The following is a 26,356-nucleotide window of genomic DNA, read 5'->3' on the forward strand; positions in this document are numbered from 1 at the left end:
TTGGATGGCAACACTGACTCAATAGATGTGATTTTGAGCAAACTCCAGGAAGTAGTGAAGGACAGGGAAGCCTGGCGTGCTGCAGTCCATGGGGTTGGCAACTGAACAGCAACAATCTCTATTGCTCTAGTGATTCAAGTCCTTTAATTATTTTTGCCAGTTCAAATATGTTAAACCCTTCTAAAGAATTTTGTATTTCATTCACTGTATTTCTCAACTCCAGAATTTCAATTTGTTTTTTTTTTTAAAAACAATTTTCATTGGTTTATTGATATCCGTCATTTGCTGAGACATTGTTATCATATCTTTCTTTACTTCTTTAACATGCTTTTCTTTAGTTCTCTGAATATTCCTTCTTTTAAAAAACTTTTTATTTATTTATTTTTGGCTGCATCAGGTCTTAGTTTCGGCACACGCAGGATCATTTATTGTGGTGCCTGGGCCTTTCCTGTTGCAGAGTATGGGCTCCAGAGCAAATGGGCTCTGTAGTTGTGGCAGGTGGGCTTAGGTGCCTTACAGCATGGGGGATCTTAGTTCCCTGACCAGGGATTGAACCCATATCCCCTGCGTTGGAAGGTGGATTCTTAATTACCTGGTTTTAGTGAAGTGATGGTTTTAGTGAAGTCTATTTTTCTGCATCAGTGTTTGGCCTTTGATGCTGTTCCTTGGGGAGATGTAGCTTTGAGTGTGCCCACAGTTCCCTGAATGATGGTATTTGTAGAACTTTCTTGCTTATCTTGACTATACCCAGCTGTTAAATTCCACTAACTGCTGGTTAATAGCTCTAATGTTTTCAATAGTGCTCTGCAGCGCAAACTGCTCTATAAATGAATCCAATCAAACTGTGACTCTTTTGAAGGAATAGTTTTTGAAGTATGTATTTGAGATTTGTTCTGACCTCAGTGGGTTCCTCTTAGCTGTTTTATTTCCTGATTATCTCCTACAAACTATCCAGCCTGTATTCTGGGTTATATCTTCATTAAATCCATTAAATCTCTCTATTTTCTTTCCTCTATAACCTCCACTGTCTTGAGAGCAAACATTAGGTTTGAACTTTTCCATGCTCTTTTGCAAAGAAAGTCAGTTCTTTTGAGAAGACCTGATGAGCTATCTGTTTTATGGTCTGCTTTCCCCTCAGAAAAATCTTTGGAGCTGTGCAGCTGGGGATGGAAACAATGGCAAATCTCTCTCTGAGGAACTGAATAATCAGTAGGTGAGGGCAAGCAGTCTGAGATTCTCTGGGCTGGCCTCTCCTCATGTGAAGCCATTGTCTCATGAGTTAAATCAAGGGCAGTCGAGGCTCCAATAGTCTCAGCATGCCATACCCAAGCTAGAGCCTCCATCTCATGAGACGGGAGTGGGTGGAAGGGGAAGACCCACCACTTCTCAACTGGACTTGCCTGCGACTTAGCCTTAGCAATAGTAGCTGGGGACGGGATGAAAAATGCCAAATGTCCTCAAATGAGAAATGTCCTCCTAAGAAGAAAGTCCTCTAATTGGTTGTCATGGGGAGAGGAAGTCCTGTGTTCATGAAAGCAACAGCCTGGAGTGGAGTTTCTGTCTTGCTGAGCTGAGTGAAAGGAGGGAGGCCAAGGCCTTGGTTCAGATACCACAACTTCTTGCTTTTCTTACCAAATTTTCATAGATTTCCTCGAATGGATGTTTCTTCACACACTAAACAGTAATTGAAGCCTTAGAACTGCTTATAGAGTTCTTGTAAAAAATTATTCTTATTTTCATATTTGGCTGTGCTGGGTCTTCACTGCTGTGCATGGGCTTTCTCTAGTTGCAGCGCACACGCTTCACATTGTGGTGGGTTTCCTTTTTGCAGATCACAAACTTTAGAGCTTGGGTTTCAGTAGCCCTGGTCACGGGCTTAGTTGTCCCTTGGCATGTGGGATCTTCCTGGACCAGGGATCAAACCTGTGTCCCCTACATTGGCAGGCAGATTCTTAACCATTGGACAATCAGGGAAGACCTTAGAGAGTTTTAAATGATTGTTTATTCAAAATATTTTTCACTAGTTGCAATGGGTGTGGGTCAGTAGATCTTGTGCTAGAATTTTACCTCTCTGGCTCCTTTATTCTTGAGGAAACCTAAAGAGGTTGCCCTGTAGCTCCTGGACTAAGGCAATAAAATCATGCTTTGATCCAACCTAGTTTCTTAATTAACTGATTGTGACCCCAATAGTATTTCCACCAAAGCTACCTGTTCAGATGTCTGGATGTTTAGATTACTTATTCTATGTGTTGCTAGGCAGAGATAATAATTACCTAAGTTTTCTTGCTACCCAACTGGTCAACCTGGCTTCTGTTTTTGCTCTCTAATTTATTCTGCACATGGCAGTCAGAGTGAGTGATTTTTAGAAAGAGCTCATTTTGTCATAATATAATACCACTTAGCTGCTTGAGTGATTTTCCATTGTTCTTACAATAAAGTACAAAAGTCCTTAACATGATCTCCAAGACCCCATTTTTCTCTTTCACTTCTTCTCGTGTCTCAGTCACTCTGAGCCCCACTTCCTGTTCCACCCCACCCCTCTGCCTTTCACCAACATGTTCTCTAGTCTCACACTAGTCTTGCAAATTTTTATTGTGCATTTAACATACTCTCTCCTATTTCATGCCCACTACACATGTTCTCTGCCTTACGTGCTGTTCTTTCCTGATTCAGATCTTACCTAAATGTCACCTCCTCTAGGAAACTTCCCCTAACCTCCCAGAATAGTTCAGGTATTCCTATTCTAATAACACCCTGACACCTTCTACTTCTTCACAGAATGTTTTTTTTTTAATGTTTATTTATTTGGCCGCACCGGATCTTACTTGTGGCATGTGAGGTCTAGTTCCTAGACCCCTGCAGCGGAAGTGTGGGCTCTTAATCCCTGGACTGCCAGGGAAGTCCCTAGAATGTGTGTTTTTGATCAACTGATTCATAGGATGATTATCTGTTTAGCAAACCCCTCCTCATAGTATGGGCTTCCCTGGTGGCCGAGATGGTAAAGAATCTGCCTGCAATGCAGAAGAACTGGTTCAATCTCTGGGTTGGGAAGATCCCCTGGAGAAGGGAATGGCTACCCACTCCAGTATTCTTGCCTGGAGGATTCTGTGGACAGAGGAGCCTGGCGGCTACAGTTCATGAGGTTGCAAAGAGTCAGACTTTCCATTTCCCCATAGCATACTAGCTTATGAAGGCAGGGTTTCTCTCTGCCTTGACCCAGTGTTTAGCATAGGACCTGACACAGAGTAGGGACTCCACAAACACTTGCTGAGTGTGGGAACAATGTTCTTTAGAGCATTGAATGCCAGAGTTGTGAGGGTGATCCCTGGGGGGTCTACTTACACCTGATATGGAACCAGAGGAAAAGTTGTAAATTTAAAAAGAAAACTCCTCCCCACTTATATTTATATTTATAAAACCCAATCTTAGTGATGAGCAGACTGGTGGACACTTATTCCAAAGGAAGTTTCACTAACATCTCTATCCTTGGGCTAGTGTTGTAATAATGTGGCTGGCCCCTCTTTCTTAAGATTCTTGTGATGAATGTCATGACACATATGAAAAATGGCTTTTTACTCTTGACACTGTGGTCTGCGAGTCTGTTTTAATCCATATACGAGCTCATGATATTGAGAATATAGACTGAGAAAGCAATTATTTTTTAAAAGTAATCAACAACAACAACAATACTTACTACTGTTAGTACTGATTAAGTGTTTTCTTTGTGGTAGATTATATTATTTCCAAAAAATTCCATAATAATTTCATAGAGTAGATAATTTTATTTCCATTTTCTAGATAAATAAACTGAGTTTTGCAAAGATTAAGTTCCTTGCTCAAAGACACATTGTAAATATTAAGCTGAGACTCAAACTCATGTGTTTTTGGCACCAGCGCCCAAACTCTTGATCTCTGTTCTTTTTTTTAAATTGAAGTACAGACTCACAGGTGTAGAGAATATACTTGTGGCTGCCAAGGTGGGGCGGGGGAGGGACGGCCTGGGAGTTTGGTGTTAACAGATGGTAGCTATTACATTTAGAACAGATTAAACAACAAGTCTCTACTGTATAGCACATGAAACTATATTCAGTGTTCTCTGATAAACCATAAGGGAAAAGAGTATGAAAAAGAATGGATATATATATGTATATCCTGAAAAAAAGTAGTGAAAGTGTTAGTTGCTCAGTTGTATCTGACTCTTTGCAATCCCCATGGACAGTGGCCTGCCAGGTTTCTCTGTTCATGGAATTCTCCAAGCAAGAATACTGGAATGGGTAGCCACCTTCTCCAGGGGATCTTCCCAACCCAGGAATCAAATCCAGGTCTCCTCTATTGCAGACAGATGCTTTACCATCTGAGCCGCCAGAATATCTCTATATATACTGAAATGGGGTAGCCCACTCCACTAGTCTTACTTAGAGAATCCCATGGACAGAGAAGCCTGGCAGGCTACATACAGTCCATGGGATTGCAAAGAGTTGGACACAACTGAGCAAGTAGCACCTTCCTTACTTTTTTCATATATATGTATATATATACATTCTTTTTCATATTCTTTTCCCTCATGATTTATTACAGGATATTGAATATAATTCCCTGTGATATGCAGTAGGATCTTGTTGTCTATCCATCCTAAATGTAATAGTTTGCATCTGTTAACCCCAGACTCCCAGGCTGTCCTTCCCCTGACCCCCTTGGCAACCACAAGTGTGTTCTCTACATCTGTGAGTCTGGTTCTGTTTTATAGATAGGTTCATTTGTGCATGTTTTAGATTCTACATATAAGTGCTTTATATGGCATTTGTCTTTCTCTTCTAATCTCTGTTTGATATTGCAAAGTGATTCTAGAATTCTGCAAGTGATTTCTTGCTGACAGTCTTCTGAAACTTCATGTAAACTTTCCTCTGAGGTGCCTTTTGAAAACTTTCATCTTTAAGTGGCTTGAGAGAGGGAGGCTTCTCACTTCATCTCTTATCAAAGGATCACCAAAAGCTAAAATCTGTTTTAACCATTCCATGTTTGAGTAAATGTGAGTCTTGCTCCAGAGTTTCTTGATTTTACATGGACATTATCAGGAAATCAAAACAGCAGTGACAATAACAATAATGGGAAAAGCCCCTTGACTGTGGTAATAAGGCAGCACATAAAGGGATATGGATGAAAACACACAGGAGTTTATCAAATCTAAACCCTATTTAAACTTATTACCTCCCAAATCACTGGAGTGTGCTTGTCAAGCAAGAGAGTAGGTTTTAAAACATATCCCACAGAGTGAGGTTTTGGTGAGTGAAGTAATTGGAGGTATGGATCTAAATTAATAAGTGGGAAAAGGCTTTTCTTACAGTTCTGAGATAACTGCCTTGAAGTCTATGTGTTCTAGAATCCTTGCTCACTGGGTAGCTAACATATGGAAACAACCTAAACGTCCATTGACAGGTGAGCAGATGAAGAAGACACGGTGGGAGACACACAAGGGAATCCATTCAGTCATGAAAAGGAAAGAAATAATGCCATGTGCGGCAACATGGATGACTTAGCAAGCGTCACACTGACTGAAGTAAGTCAGAGCGAGAAGGACAAAGACTGTGTGATGTTACATGCATGAAATCTGAAATAAGACAAAAATGAACTTACTTGTGAAACAGAGATAGACTCCCAGATACAGAAAACAAACTTATGTTTACCAGAGGAGAAGAGGTTGGTGGAGAGACAAATTAGGAGTTTGGGGTTAGCAAGTAGGAACTGCTGCTGCTGCTGCTAAGTCGCTTCAGTCGTGTCCAACTCTGTGCGACCCCATAGACAGCAGCCCATCAGGCTCCCCTGTCCCTGGGATTCTCCAGGCAAGAACACTGGAGTGGGTTGCCATTTCCTTCTCCAATGCGTGAGAGTGAAGAGTGAAAGTGAAGTTGCTCAGTCATGTCCGACTCTTAGCGACCCCATGGACTGCAGCCTACCAGGCTCCTCCGTCCATGGGATTTTCCAGGCAAGAGTACTGGAGTGGGGTGCCATTGCCTTCTCCAAAGTAGGACCTACTATATATCAAATAGTTAAAGCAAGGTCTTACTTATAGCACAGGAAACTATTGTCAATATCCTATAATAAACCACAATGGAAAAAATATAAAAGAATATGTATATCTGTATAACTGAATCACTTTACTATACACCAAAAACTAACATAACATTGTAAATCAACTGTACTTCAATGAAAAATATGATCCTTGCTATTCAGTAGCCAAGGACAATTCTTCATACAGATCTTTAAGTTAAAAAGCCTAAGTAAATAAAACTCCAGGTAAAGACTTTCTGCCATCAAAATTATTCAGAATGGCTTAACTGATGATGCTATCTGATCCTTGTTAACCTTTTACCCTAATTATAAACAGAAAAGAATTTATAATGTGTGTACATCCAAATGTTTATATAATATTTATTAAGTTTTGATTTTGTAAGAATATAAAGAAAAACAAAAATGGAACATAATCTCATCTTCCAGAAAACTCCTGTTTTTTTTTTCTTTAATTAGACTAATACATGTATCTGGTTGTTGTTGTTCAGTCGCTCAGCTGTGTCTGACTCTTTGTGACCTCATGGACTGCGCACGCCAGGCTTCCTTGTCCTTCATTATCTCCCGGAGTTTGCTCAAACTCACGCCCATTGAGTTGGTGATGGCATCTAACCATCTCATCCTTTCTCTTCCTGCTTTCAATCTTTCCTAGCATCAGGAACTTTTTCAATGAGTCAGTTCTGGTACCTGGTAATGTACCTGGTACCTGTAGTAAAAATCCAAATCATGCAGGAAGATATAAAATGAAAAATGAAAGCTCCTTCCCACTACCACCCCCTCCCAGATCATCACAAAATCTTTCTTCTTCATTTTTCCAAAAAATTATATATATACATATGATGAAATATAAATACATATATTTGAAAAGTATACCAAAAGACATACTATATCCACTTAAACTTTGCTTTTTCTTTTTTTTTTATTTTTTTTAAAATTTTATTTTATTTTTAAACTTTACAATATTGTATTAGTTTTGCCAAATATCGAAATGAATCCACCACAGGTATACCCACGTTCCCCATCGTGAACCCTCCTCCCACCTCCCTCCCCTACCCTCCCTCTGGGTCGTCCCAGTGCACCAGCCCCAAGCATGCTTTTTCATTTATAAAATGTCTTGGAGATTTGTAAATCAGTAAATAGAGACCAATTGCATATAAAAATTATCAAATTTTATTTTGAAATGATTAAAAATTTACAGAAAATTTGGAACTATATCTTAAAAAAAGTAAACCAAAACTTTTTCTCCCTGAATGATTTAATTGTAAGTTTTTGACCTAATGCCCCATTACACCTGAATACTCTAGAGTCTGTTGCCTACAAAGACAATTCCCTGCATAGCCACAATGCAATGATCAAAATCAGAAAATTAAATCAAATGTATTACTTCTATCTAAGTGTTTTATTATTCAAGTTTTGTCAATTGCCCCAGTAATGGCTTTTATAGCAAAAGAATCCAGTTTAGAATCAAAATTTGCATTTAGTTCTCTGGTCTTTCTAGCCTGCTTCTGTATGGAACATTTCCTCAATCTTCTTTTGATTTTTTTTTTTTGACCTTTACACTGGAAGACTGAAGGTCAGCTGTTTCCTAAAATGGCCTCAGTTTGGGCTTGTATAATGTCTCTTCATGCTTGGACTCGGGTCTTGTATCTTTGGCAAACTCGTCACAGAAGTGATTCTGTGTTCTTCATATGGCATCCTAGCAAGAGGCACACCATTTGTGTTTGTCTTCATGCTAAAGACTTTGACTGTTTGGATCACACAAACTCTGGAAAATTCTTAAAGAAATGAATACCAGACCACCTTACTTGTCTCCTGAGAAACCTGTATGCAGGTCAAGAAGCAACAGTTAGAACCAGACATGGAACAATGGACTGGTTCAAAATTGGGAAAGGAGAACATCAAGGCTACATATTGTCACCCTGCTTACTTACATGCAGAGTACATCATACAAAATGCTGGGCTGGATGAATCACAAGCTGGAATCTAGATTGCTGGGAGAAATATCAACAAACTCAGACGTGCAGATGATACACTCTAATGGCTGAGAGTGAAGAGGAACTAAAGAACGTCGTGTTGAGCATGAAAGAGGAGAGTGAAAAAGCTGGCTTAAAACTCAACAAACTTTCAAAAAATGAAGATCATGGCATCTGGTCCCATCACTTCATGGCAAATAGATGGGGAAAAAGTGGAAACAGTGGCAGATTTTATTTTCTTGGTCTCCAAAATCACTGCAGGTGGTGATTGTAGCCCCCAAATTAAAAGATGCTTGCTTTTGGAAGAAAAGCTATGACAAACCTAGACAACGTATTAAAAAGCAGAGACATCACTTTGCCAACAAAAGTCCTTATAGTCAAAGCTATGGTTTTTCCTAGTGCTTCCTATGGCTTCCTTATTAGTGTAGATGGTAAAGAATCTGCCTGCAATGCAGGAGACCAGGATTTGATCCCAGTCGGGAAGATACTCTGGAGAAGGGAATGGCAACCCACTCCAGGATTCTTGCCTAGAGAATTCCATGGACAGATCACGGGGTCACAAAGAGTCGGACATGACTGAGCACTAAACTGCATGGTTTTTCCAGTAGTCATGTATGGATGTGAGAGTTGGACCATAAAGAAGGCTGAGTGCTGCAGCCTTGTCCTCCCAGTGATGCTTTCAAACTGGGGTATTGGAGAAGACTCTTGAGAGTCCCTTGGACTGCAAGGAGATCAAACCAGTCAATCCTAAAGGAAATCAGTCCTGAATATCCATTGGAAGAACTGATGCTGAAGCTGAAACTCTGATACTTTGGCCACATGATGCAAAGAGCTGATTCACTGGAAAAGAGCTCCATACTGGGAAAGATTGAAGGCAAGAAGAGAAGGTCCATCTAGTCAAGGCTATGGTTTTTCCAGTAGTCATGAATGGATGTGAGAGTTTGACTATAAAGAAAGCTGAGTGCAGAAGAATTGTTGCTTTTGAACTGTAGTTCTGTAGAAGACTCTTGAGAGTCCCTTGGACAATAAGGAGATCAAACCAGTCAATCCTAAAGGAAACCAATCCTAAATATTCATTGGAAGGAGTGATGCTGAAGTTGAAATTCTAATACTTTGGCACCCAATGTTAAGAGCCTACTCACTGGGAAAGACCCTGATGCTGGGAAAGACTGAGGGCAGGAGGAAAAGGGGATGACAGAGGATGAAATGGTTGGATGGCATCACTGACTCAATGGACATGAGTTTGAGCTAACTCTGGGAGATGAAGGACAGGGAAGCCTGGCATACTGAAGTCCATGGGGTCAAAAATTGACACACACCACTTAGTGACTGAACAACAAAAACTATAGCCCTGGAAGCAATCTTTAAGTTCATCAATACAGCCCTATCATTTGAATCTGTTTTAGTTATCATGTTCCTTCTTACCTGTATCAAAACTCATACTAAACAATGAGTTCTGGGTTGCAAAAGAGGGTTTATTTTTGCACCTGTCTATAAGTCTTTGCTCACAAGCTTAACAAAAACAAACACAAGTGCTATTACTAGGTATTTTTATTATAGAGACTTGCTAACTAGATAACTGAAAAGGCAGATAGGTATCATGGAAGTAGCAATTGCAGGAAGAGCTACTACCGCTAGGACTGGGAAAGCAAAAGAAAGAATCTGAAAGTATTAAGATATGGAGCTTGGAGGAGAACCTCAGACCTCGGGGTCTTTGGCCATCTGGTGCTCATACTTCTCCCAGGTGGTGAAGTGGTAAAGAATCCACCTGCCAATGCAGGAGACACAAGAGACGTGGGTTTGATCCCTGGATTGGGAAGATCCCTTGGAGTAGGAAATGGCAACCTGCTTCAGTATTCTTGCTTGGAAAATTCCATGGACAGAGGAGCCTGGCAGTCTACTGTCCATGGGGTCGCAAAGAGTCAGACATGACTGAGCAATTGAGCACTCATACTTCTGCAGTGGAGCATAGGAAATAATGATACTGGTTTTATGAACTTGGAAAAACTGAAAACCGTACCCAACTACTTGTAGAAAAAACTTCTGGGGTGAGAAAGAAGCAAAGGGTGTTACTGATAGTACTAGGACATCTGCAGGAAGACGATGGGAAGCAGGCAGAACAGAGCAAGTCCCGTCTTTATCCTTGAGTCCTTCAGTCTCCTTCTATCATCTGCTATTGGCAGAACCTCCCAGCTGGCCAAAAAGAAGTATGGTCTACAGAGTCCCAGCAGCAGCTTTAGAAACCTGAGTATAGACGCTGGGCTTGAAGCTGAGAAACAATAGCTTAATAACTGGAACAAAACTTTAACTCTAATGTGGCTCAGAGGGTAAAGCGTCTGCCTGCAATGCAGGAGACCTGGGTTCGATCCCTGGTCAGGAAGATCCCCTGGAGAAGGAAATGGCAACCCACTCCAGTACTCTTGCCTGGAAAATCCCGTGGACAGAGAAGCTTGGTAGACTACAGTCCATGGGATCGCAGAGTCGGACACGACTGAGCGACTTCACTCATTAATAGAACCCGGTGTGTATTATACTTAAACTGCAGATGCCATTCTCTAGACCATCCTGCCTTATTCAGGGAAATTCTCTTGTATTGTATCTTTGAAAATATTTTCTATTTAATTTATTGGATTTTCTACCTCAGCCTTGTCAACTTTTTTTTGTTGGATTAGCTTGATCTTCCATAGGTATTAGCTTTTTCTCTAATTTATTTAATATTTTGTATTTTCCTCCCCATTTTCTGTGCTTTTCTCAAGCTTTCCCTCTGTTAGTAATTTAGTTTTTAATGACCTCTATTTTATTACTTTATATTTCTGTTGGATCTATTATCTCCATAATGGTATTATGTGCTCTTCAATTTGTTTCCTTAATCTTTCTCTTCCTGTAAACTTCCTTTATTTTAATGCATGCTTTAAGCAAGTGGCTCTAGGGAATGAAGTGATTTTGAAGAATTTTCTTGTATTCTCTGAGTAATACTGTGTTCTAGGCAGAGGTCTTTGCCTCTCTTTTGCATATGGTTTTATTTATATACTCATGCTACACTTTGGTTGCTATGCCATTTAGTTATGTGGTTGCTATGCCATTTATATTCTATTTGACATATTGATTGGCCATATTCTTCTGCATTTTGATTCTGTTTTCAAAAAGGGAAATTACTATTTTCACCCCAAACTACATGTTAACTAATTAGTTTTTCTTCTCCTCTCAATTCCCTCCTCTTCCTTCTCTTTCCCCACCTCCTAGTTTTACTTTTTTGCCCTACTTTGTTCTCAGTCTTCTTTTCCTTTTTCATCATATCCTCTTTTCTTCTTCATTATTCTAAGTAAACTTCATGCCAATTTCTTCTTTACAAACTACAAACCTGAGTTTCCTCGGTTAATATTTTACATAAGGACAAGCTAAGGGTTCTTTGTAAAATCAGTATGTACAGGTTTTTTAAAAAGGGGGTATGGATGGAATTAAGATGATATTTTGGTTGTCTCCAGGAATGCTGAAATTCTATAGAAAATCTCTGGAGGAGATTAACTATCTATCTATCCATCTAGATACAGACATACAAAAAAAGAGACAAATCAATGTTTAAAATAAAGTAACATTATAGCAGAGATCTTGCGCCTCAGGTTCACACAGACATGTCTTGCAAACTTGGATGAAGCAAACAGCAAGGCTGAAGACCCTTGGGCCATTTTTTTCTCCTTCTTCAGTTCAGTTCAGTTGCTCAGTTATGTCCTACTCTTTGCGACCCCATGAATCGCAGCATGCCAGGCTTCCCTGTCCATCACCAACTCGCGGAGTTCACTCAAACTAATGTCCATCGAGTCGGTAATGCCATCCAGCCATCTCATCCTCTGTCGTTCCCTTCTCCTCCTGCCCTCAATCCCTCCCAGCATCAGGGTCTTTTCAAACGAGTCAACTCTTTGCATGAGGTGGCCAAAGTACTGGAGTTTCAGTTTTAGCATCAGTCCTTCCAATGAACACCCAGGACTGATCTCCTTTAGGATGGACTGATTGGATCTCCTTGCAGTCCAAGAGACTCTCAAGAGTCTTCTCCAACACCATAGTTCAAAAGCATCAATTCTTCGGCTCTCAGCTTTCTTCACAGTCCAACTCTCACATCCATACATGACCACTGGAAAAACCATAGCCTTGACTAGATGGACCTTTGTTGGCAAAGTAACATCTCTGCTTTTGAATATGCTATCTAGGTTGGTCATAACTTTCCTTCCAAGGAGTAAGCGTCTTTTAATTTCATGGCTGCAATCACCATCTACAGTGATTTTGGAGACCCCAAAAATAAAGTCTGACACTGTTTCCACTGTTTCCCCATCTATTTCCCATGAAATGATGGGACCAGATGCCATGATCTTCGTTTTTTGAATGTTGAGCTTTAAGCCAACTTTTTCATTCTCCTTTTTCACTTTCATCAAGAGGCTTTTTAGTTCCTCTTCACTTTCTGCCATAAGGGTGATGTCATCTGCATATCTGAGGTTATTGATATTTCTCCCTGCAATCTTGATTCCAGCTTGTGCTTCTTCCAGCCCAGAGTTTCTCATGATGTACTCTGCATAGAAGTTAAATAAGCAGGGTGACAATATACAGCCTTGACAGACTCCTTTTCCTATTTGGAACCAGTCTGTTGTTCCATGTTCAGTTCTAACTGTTGCTTCCTGACCTGCATATAGCTTTCTCAAGAGGCAGGTCAGGTGGTCTGGTATTCCCATCTCTTTCAGAATTTTCCACAGTTTATTGTGATCCACACAGTCAAAGGCTTTGGCATAGTCAATAAAGCAGAAATAGATGTTTTTCTGGAACTCTCTTGCTTTTTCCATGATCCAGAGGATGTTAGCAATTTTATCTCTGGTTCCTCTGCCTTTTCTAAAACCAGCTTGAACAAATGCAAGTTCATGGTTCACGTATTGCTGAAGCCTGGCTTGGAGAATTTTGAGCATGACTTTACTAGCGTGTGAGATGAGTGCAATTGTGCGGTAGTTTGAGCATTCCTTGGCATTGCCTTTCTTTGGGATTGGAATGAAAACTGACCTTTTCCAGTCCTGTGGCCACTGGTGAGTTTTCCAAATTGCTGGCATATTGAGTGGAGCACTTTCACAGCATCATCTTTCAGGATTTGAAATAGCTCCACTGGAATTCCATCACCTCCACTAGCTTTGTTTGTAGTCATGCTTCCTAAGGCCCACTTGACTTCACATTCCAGGATGTCTGGCTCTAGGTGAGTGATCACACCATCGTGATTATCTTGGTCATGAAGCTCTTTTTTGTACTGTTCTTCTGTGTATTCTTGCCACCTCTTCTTAATATCTTCTGCTTCTGTGAGGTCCATACCATTTCTGCCCTTTATCGAGCCCCTCTTTGCATGAAATATTCTCTTGGTATCTCTAATTTTCTTGAAGAGATCTCTAGTCTTTCCCATTCTGTTGTTTCCCTCTATTTCTTTGCATTGATCACTGAGGAAGGCTTTCTTACCTCTCCTTGCTATTTTTTGGAACTCTGAATTCAGATGCTTATATCTTTCTTAGTCCCAATCCAAATGCTGAAACTTACCAGCTCTGGCATGCAAGGGCAGGAAACTGTCATAATGAGAGTATGTGGGCATGAATGAGAAAAGCATGATGGCTAGACTGGATGCCTACCCCTCCAGATGTCTAGAGAGAGGAAGTAGAATGGAAAGTGTCACAACTATGACTCACTAGTTGGCTAGCGAACTTGGGCCAATCAGCATGGCTCAGGGATGCTAGTAAAGCAGGAGGGGAAAGGGGAGGGAAGGGTTGTCCTCAATGCATCTCTTCTCCTAGAGCCTGATGGTCCTTTGTGGAACCAGGACTCATAAACGATCACAATTGTACTTTTATTTTAACCTTTGACTACATGGCTACTGACTTCTAATTAGATTTGCATCTTAACAGTAACAGTGGAGGTTAAGAGATATGCCCCACCCCCTATCAAATAACGACTAGGAGGAGTACAAACTGGGACTCCCATTTTGAATAATCTCATTTTAAACAAACATCCTCGTGATCTGAAACCGCTTTTGGATATGGATGCATACCTCCCTGCTGTAGATAGTGGAGGTATGAGTCCTCTTGCAAGCTGATGCTAATGGGTGTATTGAGTTAGGGTTAGTTTAAATAATCAGTTAATTCTGTTTAACTACTGATATAAAGAAACTTAATATAAACTATTTCAAAGGTGATATAGTTTTGGAGATGTCATTTGCATTTATTCAGTTTTGAACTAATAACTTAAACTTGGAAGAAGATCTTTTCTGTATAGTTCTTCTGTGTATTCTTGCCACCTCTTCTTAATATCTTCTGCTTCTGTTAGGTCCATGCTGTTTCTGTCCTTTATTGTGCCCATCTTTGCATGAAATGTTCCCATGGTATCTCTGATTTTCTGGAAGAGATCTCTAGTCTTTCCCATTCTATTTTTCTCCTCTATTTCTTTGCATGGATCGCTGAAGCAGGTTTTCTTATCTATTCTTGCTATTCTTTGGAACTCCACATTCAAATGGGTATATCTTTCCTTTTCTCCTTTTCCTTTAGCTTCTCTTCTTTTCTCAGGTATTTGTAAGCCCTCCTCAGACAAACATTTTGCCTTTTTGCATTTCTTGGGGATGGTCTTCATCACTTCCTCCTGTACAATGTCACAAACCTCCATTCATAATTCTTCCACTCTGTCTATCAGATCTAATCCCTTGAATCTCTTTGTCACTTCCACTGTATCAGATCAGATCAGATCAGATCAGTCGCTCACTCATTCAGATCTTTGCGACCCCATGAATCGCAGCACGCCAGGCCTCCCTGTCCATCACCAACGCCCAGAGCTCACTCAGACTCACATCCATCGAGTCAGTGATGCCATCCAGCCATCTCATCCTCTGTTATCCCCTTCTCCTCTTGCCCCCAATCCGTCCCAGCATCAGAGTCTTTTCCAATGAGTCAACTCTTTGCATGAGGTGGCCAAAGCACTGGAGTTTCAGCCTTAGCATCATTCCTTCCAAAGAAATCCCAGGGCTGATCTGGGATTGGTTGGATCCCAGATGGATCCAACCAGAATGGACTGGTTGGATCTCCTTGCAGTCCAAGGGACTCTCAGAAGTCTTCTCCAACACCACAGTTCAAAAGCATCAATTCTTCGGCGCTCAGCCTTCTTCACAGTCCAATTCTCACATCCATACATGACCACAGGAAAAACCATAGCCTTGACTAGACGGACCTTTGTTGGCAAAGTAATGTCTCTGCTTTTGAATATGCTATCTAGGTTGGTCACAACTTTCCTTCCAAGGAGTAAGCGTCTTTTAATTTCATGGCTGCAGTCATCATCTGCAGTGATTTTGGAGCCCAGAAAAATAAAGTCTGACACTGTTTCCACTGTTTCCCCATCTATTTGCCATGAAGTGATGGGACTGGATGCCATGATCTTAGTTTTCTGAATGTTGAGCATTAAGCCAACTTTTTCACTCTCTACTTTCTTTTTTTTTTAATTTTATTTTATTTTTAAACTTTACAATATTGTATTAGTTTTGCCAAATATCGAAATGAATCCACCACAGGTATACCCGCGTTCCCCATCCTGAACCCTCCTCCCTCCTCCCTCCCCTACCCTCCTTCTGGGTCGTCCCAGTGTACCAGCCCCAAGCATCCAGTACCGTGCATCGAACCTGGACTGGAGACTCATTTCATACATGATATTATACATGTTTCAATGCTATTCTCCCAAAGGCTTTTGAGTTCCTCTTCACTTTCTGCCATAAGGGTGGTGTCATCTGCATATCTGAGGTTATTGATATTTCTCCCGGCAATCTTGATTCCAGCTTGTGTTTCTTCCAGTCCAGCGTTTCTCATGATGTACTCTGCATAGAAGTTAAATAAACAGGGTGACAATATACAACCTTGACGAACTCCTTTTCCTATTTGGAACCAGTCTGTTGTTCCATGTCCAGTTCTAACTGTTCCACTGTATAATCATCCAGAAAAACATCTATTTCTGCTTTATTGGCTATGCCAAAGCCCTTGACTCTGTGGATCACCACAAAACTGTGGGAAATTCTTAAAAGGATGGGAATACCAGACCACCTGATCTGCCTCTTGAGAAATCTGTATGCAGGTCAGGAAGCAACAGTTAGAACTGAACATGGAACAACAGACTGGTTCTAAATAGGGCAAGGAGTCTGTCAAGGCTGTATATTGTCACCCTGCTTATTTAACTTCTATGCAGAGTACATCATGAGAAACTCTGGGCTGGAAGAAGCACAAGCTGGAATCAAGATTGCAGGGAGAAATATCAATAACCTCAGATATGCAGATGACACCTTCCATAAGGCAAAAAGCAAAGAAGAACTAAAGAGCCTCTTGATGAAAGTGAAAGAGGAGAGTAAAAAAGTTGGCTGAAAGCTCAACATTCAGAAAACTAAGATCACGGCATCCAGTCCCATCACTTCATGGCAAATAGATGGGGAAATAGTGAAAACAGTGACAGACTTTATTTTGGGGGGCTCCAAAATCACTGCAGATGGTGACTGCAGCCTTGAAATTAAAAGACACTTACTCCTTGGAAGAAAAATTATGACCAACCTAGACAGCCTATTAAAAAGCAGAGACATTACTTTGCCAACAAAGGTCTGTCTAGTCAAAGCTATGGTTTTTCCAGTAGTATGTATGGATGTGAGAGTTGGACTGTGAAGAAGGCTGAGTGCCGAAGAATTGATGCTTTTGAACTATGGTGTTGGAGAAGACTCTTGAGAGTCCCTTGGACTGCAAGGAGATCCAACCAGTCCATCCTAAAGGAAACCAGTCCTGAATATTCATTAGAAGGACTGATGCTGAAGCCGAAACTCCAATACTTTGGCTACCTGATGCAAAGAACTGACTCATTTGAAAAGACCCTGATGCTGGGAAAGATTGAAGGCAAGAGAAGGGGACGACAGATGATGAGATGGTTGGATGGCAGCACCAACTCAACGGCCATGAGTTTGAGTAAACTCTGGAAGATGGTGATGGACAGGAAGGCCTAGCATGCTGCAGTCCATGGGGTCAAAAAGAGTTGGACATGACTGAGCTACTTCACTTTCACTTTTCGCTTTCATGCATTGGAGAAGGAAATGACAACCCACTCCAGTGTTCTTGCCTGGAGAATCCCAGGGATGGGGGAGCCTGGTGGGCTGCCGTCTATGGGGTCACACAGAGTCGGACACGACTAAAGTGACTTAGCAGCAGCAGCAGCAGCAGCAGAGTGACTGAACTGAACTGTATAGTCATAAGGGATTTGATTTAGGTCATACCTGAGTGGTCTAGTGGTTTTCCCTGCTTTTTGTTCAATTTAAGTATGAATTTGGCAATAAGGAGTTCATGATCTGAGTCACAGTCAGCTCCTGGTCTTGTTTTTGCTGACTGTATAGAGCTTCCCCATCTTTGGCTACAAAGAATACAATCAATCTGATTTTGGTATTGACCATCTGGTGACGTCCATGTGTAGAGTCTTCTCCTGTGTTGTTGGAAGAGGGTGTTTGCTATGACCAGTGCATTCTCTTGGCAAAACTGCATTAGCCTTTGCCCTGCTTCATTTTGTATTCCAAGGCCAAATTTGCCTGTTACTCCAAGCATCTCTTGACTTCCTACTTTTGGATTCCAGTCCCCCATAATGAAAAGGACATCTTTTTTGGGTGTTAGTTCTAGAAGGTCTTGTAGACCTTCATAGAACCATTCAACTTCAACTTTTTCAGCGTTACTGCTCAGGGCACAGACTTGGATTACTGTGATATTGAATAGTTTGCCTTGGAAATGAACAGAGATCATTCTGTCATTTTTGAGATTGCATCCAAGTACTGAATTTTGGACTCTATTATGGACTATAATGGCTACTCCATTTCTTCTAAGGGATTTTTGCCCGCAGTAGTAGATATTATGGTCATTGAGTTAAATTCACCCATTCCAGTCCATTTTAGTTCACTGATTCCTAAAATGTCGATGTTCACTCTTGCCATCTCCTGTTTGACCACTTTCAATTTGCCTTGATTCATGGGCCTATCATTCCAGGTTCCTATCCAATATTGCTCTTTACAGCATTGGACTTTATTTCCGTCACCAGTCACATACACAACTGGATGTTGTTTTTGCTTTAGCTCTGTCTCTTCATTCTTTCTGAAGTTATTTCTCCATTGATCCCCAGTAGCATATTGGGCACCTACTGATCTGGGAAGGGCTTCCCTGGTGGCTCAAAGGTTAAAGCATCTGCCTGGAATGTGGGAGACTGGGGTTCGGTCCCTGGGTCAGGAAGATCCCCTGGAGAAGGAAAATGGCAACGCACTCCAATACTCTTGCCTGGAGAATCCCATGGAGGGAGGAGCCTGGTAGGCTAGAGTCCATGGGGTTGCAAAGAGTTGGACATGACTGAGCAACTTCACTTCTTCTTCACTGACCTGGGAAGTTCATCTTTCAGTGTCCTATCTTTTCACTTTTTCATACTGTTCATGGGCTTCTCAAGGCAAGAATACTGAAGTGTTTGCCATTCCCTTCTCCAGTGGACCACGTTTTGTCAGAACTCTCCACCATGACCCGTCCGTCTTGGGTGGCCCTACACAGCATGGCTCATAGTTTCATTGAGTTAGACAAGACTGTGGTCCATGGGATCAGATTGGTTAGTTTCCTGGGGTTGTGGTTTTCATTCTGTCTGCCTTCTGATGGCGGAGAAGGCAATGGCACCCCACTCCAATACTCTTGCCTGGAAAATCCCATGGACGGAGGAGCCTGATGGGCTGCAGTCCATGGGGTCGAGAAGAGTCGGACACGACTGAGCTACTTCACTTTCACTTTCAAGCATTGGAGAAGGAAATGGCAACCCACTCCAGTGTTCTTGCCTGGAGAATCCTAGGGGTGGGGGAGCCTGGTGGCTGCCATCTATGGGGTCTCACAGAGTTGGACACAACTGAAACGACTTAGCAGCAGCAGCAGCCCCCTGATGGAAAAGAATAAGAGGCTTATGGAAGCTTCCTGATGGGAGAGACTGACTGAGGGGGAAACTGGGTCTTGTTCTGAAGGACGGGGCCATGCTCAGTAAATCTTTAATCCAATTTTCTGTTGCTGGCCTGTGTTCCCTCCCTATTGTTTGACCTGAGGCTGAACTATGGTGGAGGTAATGAAGATAATGGTCACCTCCTTCAAAAGGTCCCATGCACGCACTGCTACACTCAGTGCCACTAACCCTGCATCAGGCCACCACGGACCCACGCCTCTACCGGAGACTCCTGGACACTCACGGGCAAGTCTGGGTCAGTCTCTTGTGAGGTCACTGCTCCTTTCTCTTGGATCCTGGTGTGCATAAGCTTTTGTTTGTGCCCTCCAAGGGTCTGTTTCCTCAGTCCTGTGTAAGTTCTGGTGGCTCTATAGTGGGGTTAATGACGACTTCCTCCAGGAGGTCTTATGCCATCCCAGGCCTATTGCACCCAGAGCCCCTGCCCCTGCGGCAGTCCACTGCTGATCTGTACCTCTGCAGGAGACCCTTAGACACAGCACAGTTTAGGCTTTAGCATAGTTTAGGCTTTCCTTAATATAATGAAAAAGAAAATTGATTATGATATCAACCATGGGTACCATAACTCCTTTTAGGGAAGAAAGTGTATCATTTGAATAAATAATTTGAAGGGCTTTTCAAGCTTGGAAAATTTTTGGTCATATCTCTTCAAATATTTTTTCAGTTCTCCTTTTTGCCTTTGAGGACTCTAATTACACATGCATGAGGTTGCTCAAAGTTGTCCTACATCTCACTGGTGCTGTTTTCATTTGTTTTATTCTTTTTATACCCGTTCTTCATTTTTCCTAGTTTCTGTTGCTGTGTCTTCAAGTGCATTGTTTTTTCCTTTCTAATAACTGATCTGCTGTTAATCACATTTCATATTTGCATACCAAATATCTTTGGTATTTTAATATCTTGAATGACTCTGCCTATATTTTGAACAAGTGAAATATAGTTATAATGTCTTTGTTTGCCAATTCTAACATTCCTGTCGGTTCTGAGTGGGTTTCAACTGATTACTTACCTTCTTCATTATGAGTCAGGTTTCTCTGCTCCTCTGTAAGTCTGGTAATCTTTGATTGGGTTCCAGACATTGTACATTTTACCCTGCTGAATGCAGATAGTTTTGTTTTTCTATAAATATTCTGGGAAGCAGTTAAGTTTCTTGGAAGAAATTTGGTCCCTTCTGGTCTTCCTGTGGTGACGTGTTAGGTGAGTCCAGAACAGTATGGGGCTAATTATTTCCCATTACTGAGGTAAGACCGTCCTGAGTTCTCTAGTCAATGCCCTGTGAATTATGAGTTTTGCCAGTCTAGGTTATGGGAACAGACACAGCTGTTAATATCAGCCCCATTTGAATGCTGAATACTGTTCCTGCTATTCTTCTTCGATGACTCTCTCTCCAGCTTCAGGTAGTTTGTTCACACACATGATTGATCCATGCCTTAGTGAATACTTTAGGGGGATCCTGTGCACATCCCTGGGTTCTCTTTTTGCGTAGCTCTTACCTTCATCCTGTGAACTCCACTGTCTTGATCTTTCTAGATTGTCTCTTCCATCCACAATTTTTGATATGTTGTGTTTTCACTCCTATTTAGTTCTAAGTATTTTCGGTCTTTTCTTGTGATATCTTCTTTTACCCATGAGCTATGTAGATGTGTGTTGTTTAATTTCCAAATATTGAGGAATTTTCCAGGTTTTATTTTAGACTTTCATCTCCATACAATTCTATGGTCTGTGAATATACTCCATATGATTTTAATCTTTTAGAATTTATTTAAACTGTTTTATAGTTTCGTAAATGATCCATTTTGATGAATGTTTCATGTATTACTTGAAAAAAATGTATTCTAACAGATTTTGGATGGCGTGTTCTATAAATGTCTACTGGATCAAGTTGGCTGGTAGTGTTGTTTGTGTCTTCAATACACTTACTGATTTCATGTTCCATTAATTACTGAGAGAGAAGAGTTAGGTTCTTTAATGACAATTAAGGATTTGTCTAGTTTTTCTTTTAGTTGTCCATTTTTTCCTCTTGTGTTTTAAAACTGTATAATAGAGATGCATGCGCATTTAAGGCTCCATTTTGATGAATCAGTCTTTGTATCATTATGAAATGTCTTCTTTTATCCTGCTTCAGCTTTCTTTTGAGTATTTTTTGTATGATATATCTTTATCATTTACTTTAAACTTATATGTGGCTGTGATCAGTTAAAGATTCATATTATAAGCCTTCAGTTCAGTTCAGTTCTGTAGCTCAGTCGTGTCCAACTCTTTGCAATCCCATGAATAGCAGCACGCCAGGCCTCCCTGTCCATCACCAACTCCCAGAGTTCACTCAAACTCACGTCCATCGAGTCGGTGATGCCATCCAGCCATCTCATCTTCTGTTGTCCCCTTCTCCTCCTGCCCCCAATCCGTCCCAGCATCAGGGTCTTTTCCAATGAGTCAGCTCTTCACATGAGGTGGCCAAAGTATTAGAGTTTCAGCTTTAGCATCATTCCTTCCAATGAACATCCAGGACTGATCTCCTTTAGAATGGACTGGTTGGATCTCCTTGCAGTCCAAGGGACTCTCAAGAGTCTTCTCCAACACCACCGTTCAAAAGCATCAATTCTTCGGCGCTCAGCCTTCTTCACAGTCCAACTCTCACATCCATACATGACCACTGGAAAAACCATAGCCTTGACTAGACGGATCTTTGTTGGCAAAGTAATGTCTCTGCTTTTGAATATGCTATCTAGGTTGGTCATAACTTTCCTTCCAAGGAGTAAGCGTCTTTTAATTTCATGGGATTCAAACTCACGCCTCCAGGGGAAACTGCAACCTGAACGCAGCGCCTTAGACTGCTCAGCCATCCTGACTTCCTATTATAAGCCTTAGGACAACCAATAAAAAATAAATGAAAGTGGTATAGCAAATAAATGACTTGATGGAAAAATTGACAAATAATTAAAAATTATAAAAATAAGTCCAAAAAAAATAAGTCAAAATTTTGGAGATGGAAAGTACAAACTGAAATTAGGAACACAAAGGATGGTTTAATAACAAGTTAGATGCAGCTTAAGAGAGAATTGAAAGCTTCCCTGGTGGCTCAGACGGTAAAGCGTCTGCCTGCAATGCGGGAGATCCAGGTCCGATTCCTGGGTCGGGAAGATCCCCTGGAGAAGGAAATGGCAATCCACTCCAGCACTCTTGCCTGGAAAATCCCATGGACGGAGGAGCCTGGTAGGCTACAGTCCATGGGGTCACAAAGAGTTGGACACGACTGAGAGACTTCACTTTCACTTTCTTTCACTTAAGAGAGAATTAGTCAAGTACAAAATAGGTGAGAAAAAATATCCAAGACTGAAGCACAGTATGAAAAATGCAAAAACAACTTTATCATTAACATTAAACTCAAACTAAATTTTCAATAACATTCACAATGATCTCAGGCATTTTACCTTATACAAAATGAACTTCTAAAAGCTTTACTTTGACCTCATGAATTAGATGGAAATATTGAGCCATTTTTGAAATTAATTTAATTTTAATTAATTTAAATTAAATTAATTTCTTATAGAATATCAGCCATAATGTTATAACCAACATCTATCAAAATAAACAGTAAAAAGACAAAGACCTTATTCCATATATTTAGAAACTAAAAAGGCACTGCCAAAGAATTCCTGGATTAAAGAGAAAAATTCCACTTGAAATGACAGAACATCTGGATCAGACATAAGTAAAAATATTACGTATCAAATATAACAGTATGAAGCTGAAGTGGTACTTAGAAATAAATTTAGAGCATTTAATGTTGTTGTTGTTCAGTCGCTCAGTCATGTCCAGCTCTTTGTGACCCCATGAACTAGCATGCCAAGCTTCCCTGTCCTTCACAATCTCCCCGAGTTTCCTCAAACTCATGTTCATTGAATCAGTGGTGCTATCCAACCAGCTCATCCTCTGTCATCTCCTTCTCCTCCTGCCTTCAGGCTTTCTGAGCATCCGGGTCTTTTCAATGAGTCGGCTCTTCACATCAGGTGGCCAAAGTTGGAGCTTCAGCTTCAGCATCAGTCTTTCCAGTGAACATTCAGGGTTTGATCTCCTTGCAGTCCAAGGGACTCTCAAGAGTCTTCTCCAGCAGCACAGTTCAAAAGCATCAATTCTTGGTGCTTTGTCTTCTTTATGGTCTTTATTACTCCTTTGGCAGGACCCAAGACTCTCTTTGGGTCCCCCCCGTACTGTGAGTTGGAAACTCACCCCATGCCATAAGCTCAACAATCATGGATCGCACTTCATTTCATTTCCTTCTTTCAGACAGCACTATCATGCACTGCACTACCATTCTCTGCTGTTTTATGTATTTCTTTGGGTTTCTAGTTATTTAAGATGAGAGAGCAAATCTGGCCTCCTTTATTCCATGGCAGCTGAAAGTAGAAGTAATCTGCATTTTTATAAAGTTTGAAAACATGCAAAACAATGCCACATATATATCCCCCCTTTCTATACATAAATAAATATGTATTCATATAGACATAGTTTGGGGGAAATGAGCTAATAGTATAAAAACCATGCATAGGGAAGCTGAACACCAAATTTGGGAGAAAAGTTACTTAGAGGGAGAGATAGCAGAAAACTACCCTGAAATTGAGATAATGAGCAAGAATGGTAAAATTTTAGAGTTCTTTGAAGATTAGTAGTAGGCACAGGGATATTCACCATGTTTTTCTATATACTTCTTGTGTGCATGAAATATTTTATAATAAAAATTTAAAGGTATGCAAAAGGGAGAATAAGTAAAGAGTATTAGTTAAAGGAGTATTCTGGAAAGATAAAGAGGTAAAATAGGATAGTAATTAAATGTGTCTATAAGCCACATCTAAGCCAGATGGCACTGTTGGGCGTGGGGACCAAGTGGTAGCAAACAGAAATAATACATCTTCTTCTCTCACCAGCCAGGTCTCGGCAGGCTGTGATTTACCTGTTGGTGCTTTCCTATGAGTACTTTCTACTCCTGGGCAGAATTCTTTGATCAGTTGTGTCCAACTCTTTGTGACCCCATGGACTGTATCACGCCAGGCTTCCCTGTCCATCACCAACTCCTGGAGCCTACTCAAACTCATCTTCATCGTCTTAGTGATGCCATCTAACCATCTCATCCTCTGTTTTCTCCTTCTCCTCCTGCCTTCAATCTTTCCCAGCATCAGGGTCTTTTTCCAATGAGCCAGTTCTTCGCATCAGGTGGCCAAATATTGGAGTTTCAGCTATAACATCAGTCCTTCCAATGGTTATTCAGGACTGATTTCCTTTAGGATAGACTTGTTGGATCTCCTTGCAGTTCTCGAGACTCTCAAGAGTCTTCTCTAACACCACACTTCAAAAGCATCAATTCTTTGGCGCTCAGCTTTCTTTGTAGTCCAACTCTCACATCCATATATGACTACTGGAAAAACCATAGCTTTGACTTTGTTGGCAAAGTAATGTCTCTGCTTTTTAATATGCTGTCTAGGTTGGTCATAGCTTTTCTTCCAAGGAGCAAGTGTCTTTTAATTTCATGGCTGCAGTCACCATCTGCAGTGATTTTGGAGCCCAAAAATATAAAGTCTGTCACTGTTTCCACTGTTTCCCCATCTATTTGCCATGAAGTAATGGGACCAGATGCCATGATCTTAGTTTTCTGAATGTTGAGTTTTAAGCCAACTTTTTCACTCTCCTCTTTCACTTTCATCAAGAGGCTCTTTAGCTCTTCACTTTCTGCCATAAGTGTGGTATCATCTGTGTATCTGAGGTTATTGATATTTCTCTTTGATGGAACCCTTCATAACCCCAGCTTCCATAAACACCACAATGTTACCACCATGTCTTGTTGAGTTATCTGTTGACCTGCCTCTGGACTTGAGCTCTTGGGTCACTGTTGTGCTCTCTCTTAACCACATAGATGATCTATGTCTGACTTTGGCCTCTCAGTATCTTGGCGCTACTTCTCTTCAATGATCATCTCTTGCTTGGATCTTTGCAATAGCCTTCTGACTTGTTTCCCTTCATCATTATTCCCTGCTGCATCTACCCTTAATATGGTAGCTGATGGAGTGGTCCTCTGAAAACCTCGGAGCATGTCACTTCTCTGCTCAAAATTCTCTGTCTTGCTCAGAGGAAAAACCAAATTCCCCTATTGCCTTCAAAGAACTGCAGTGATCTGGCTCCTTCCACCCCATCTCTCACTGCTCTCCCCCACTCCCTGTCCCTACTCATCACTCGGGGCTCCCTGATGCGTCTAGCACCTGCTTGGTGTGCTCCTGCCTCAACTGTACCTGCTGCTCCCTCTTAGAAACTTTTTACCTGATTATCTACCTGGCTTGTTCTTTCTCTCACCAAAAGTGTGGTTTTCTCAATTGTCACATTTTACAGGTCTTTCCAATCCCTTTATTTAAAGCTACTCTCATTTTCATGATGCATTCCATTTCTTCCTCTGCTTATCTCTTTCTCCCTGGTATGTGTGGTCCTCCAATATACTATAAAATTTATTTCTTAATTTTTTTTATTGTCTGTCTCCCTCCACTGGAATATAATCTTCGTGAAAACAGGGATTTTTGTGTTTTATTTACTGCTGTAATACAAGCACCTAGACAAGTGCCTGGCAAGGAGATTGCCAACAGTGGCTTTGAGGATCTGTTTCCTCCTTTACTCAGAGACTTAAGGAGTGAGGGAGAGGGGTATAGCCCCTTGTACCAGCTGTTCACCTGGCACACTTGTGACAGCAATCCCTTAGACTGGGCTTTGAGCATCAGCTAGGCAGAGTGCTGCAGAGGTGTTCCTAGGTCCCAGGTGTTTAGCTCCTTCAGGTCTGGAGAGCCCCTCTCTGACTTTCCTGCCTCTTGTAGGGACCCAGAAATCATTTGATTGCTTCCATGCATGAATGCAAAAGAAGGAGGTGGCAGAGGATGAGATGGTTAGATAGCATCACTGACTCAGTAGACATGAATTTGAGAAAACTCTGAGAGATAATGGAGGACAGAGAAGCCTGATTGCTGCAGTCCATGGGGTTGCAAAGAGTCGGACACAAGTGAACGACTGAACAACAGTAACAAAAGCATAAGAAGGCACCGTAACTCTCCAAGGCTGTCCAAGGCTCCATCTGCCCAGGAGCTTGCTGGCACTCTCCTTACTGGGCTCTTTCTGTCTTTCTGGGACTCAGCCCAGCTCTCAGATCCCACAACTCTATCTAAGAATTCTGTTGCCTTTCTGGGCTCCACTTCAGATCAGGGAATAAGGACTTTCTCTATGTAGAGTCCACCGATATCTTTTTA

The 26,356-nt window shown here is 41.2% G+C and overlaps 1 protein-coding gene and 1 non-coding gene across 2 annotated transcripts in view; one reads left to right on the top strand and one right to left on the bottom strand.

Moving 5' to 3' along the window:
* The window catches only part of SMIM35 (small integral membrane protein 35), a 54,911-nt gene that overhangs the window by 21,398 nt on the left and 7,157 nt on the right, over positions 1-26,356 (top strand). The window lies entirely within an intron of this gene.
* LOC113906071 lies at positions 9,450-9,576 on the bottom strand. The gene has a single exon (XR_003514766.1). It is a non-coding gene; the product is annotated as a small nucleolar RNA SNORA40 (small nucleolar RNA).

The sequence above is a fragment of the Bos indicus x Bos taurus genome, chromosome 15 (assembly GCF_003369695.1).
Source record: "Bos indicus x Bos taurus breed Angus x Brahman F1 hybrid chromosome 15, Bos_hybrid_MaternalHap_v2.0, whole genome shotgun sequence".
Lineage (NCBI taxonomy): Eukaryota > Metazoa > Chordata > Mammalia > Artiodactyla > Bovidae > Bos > Bos indicus x Bos taurus.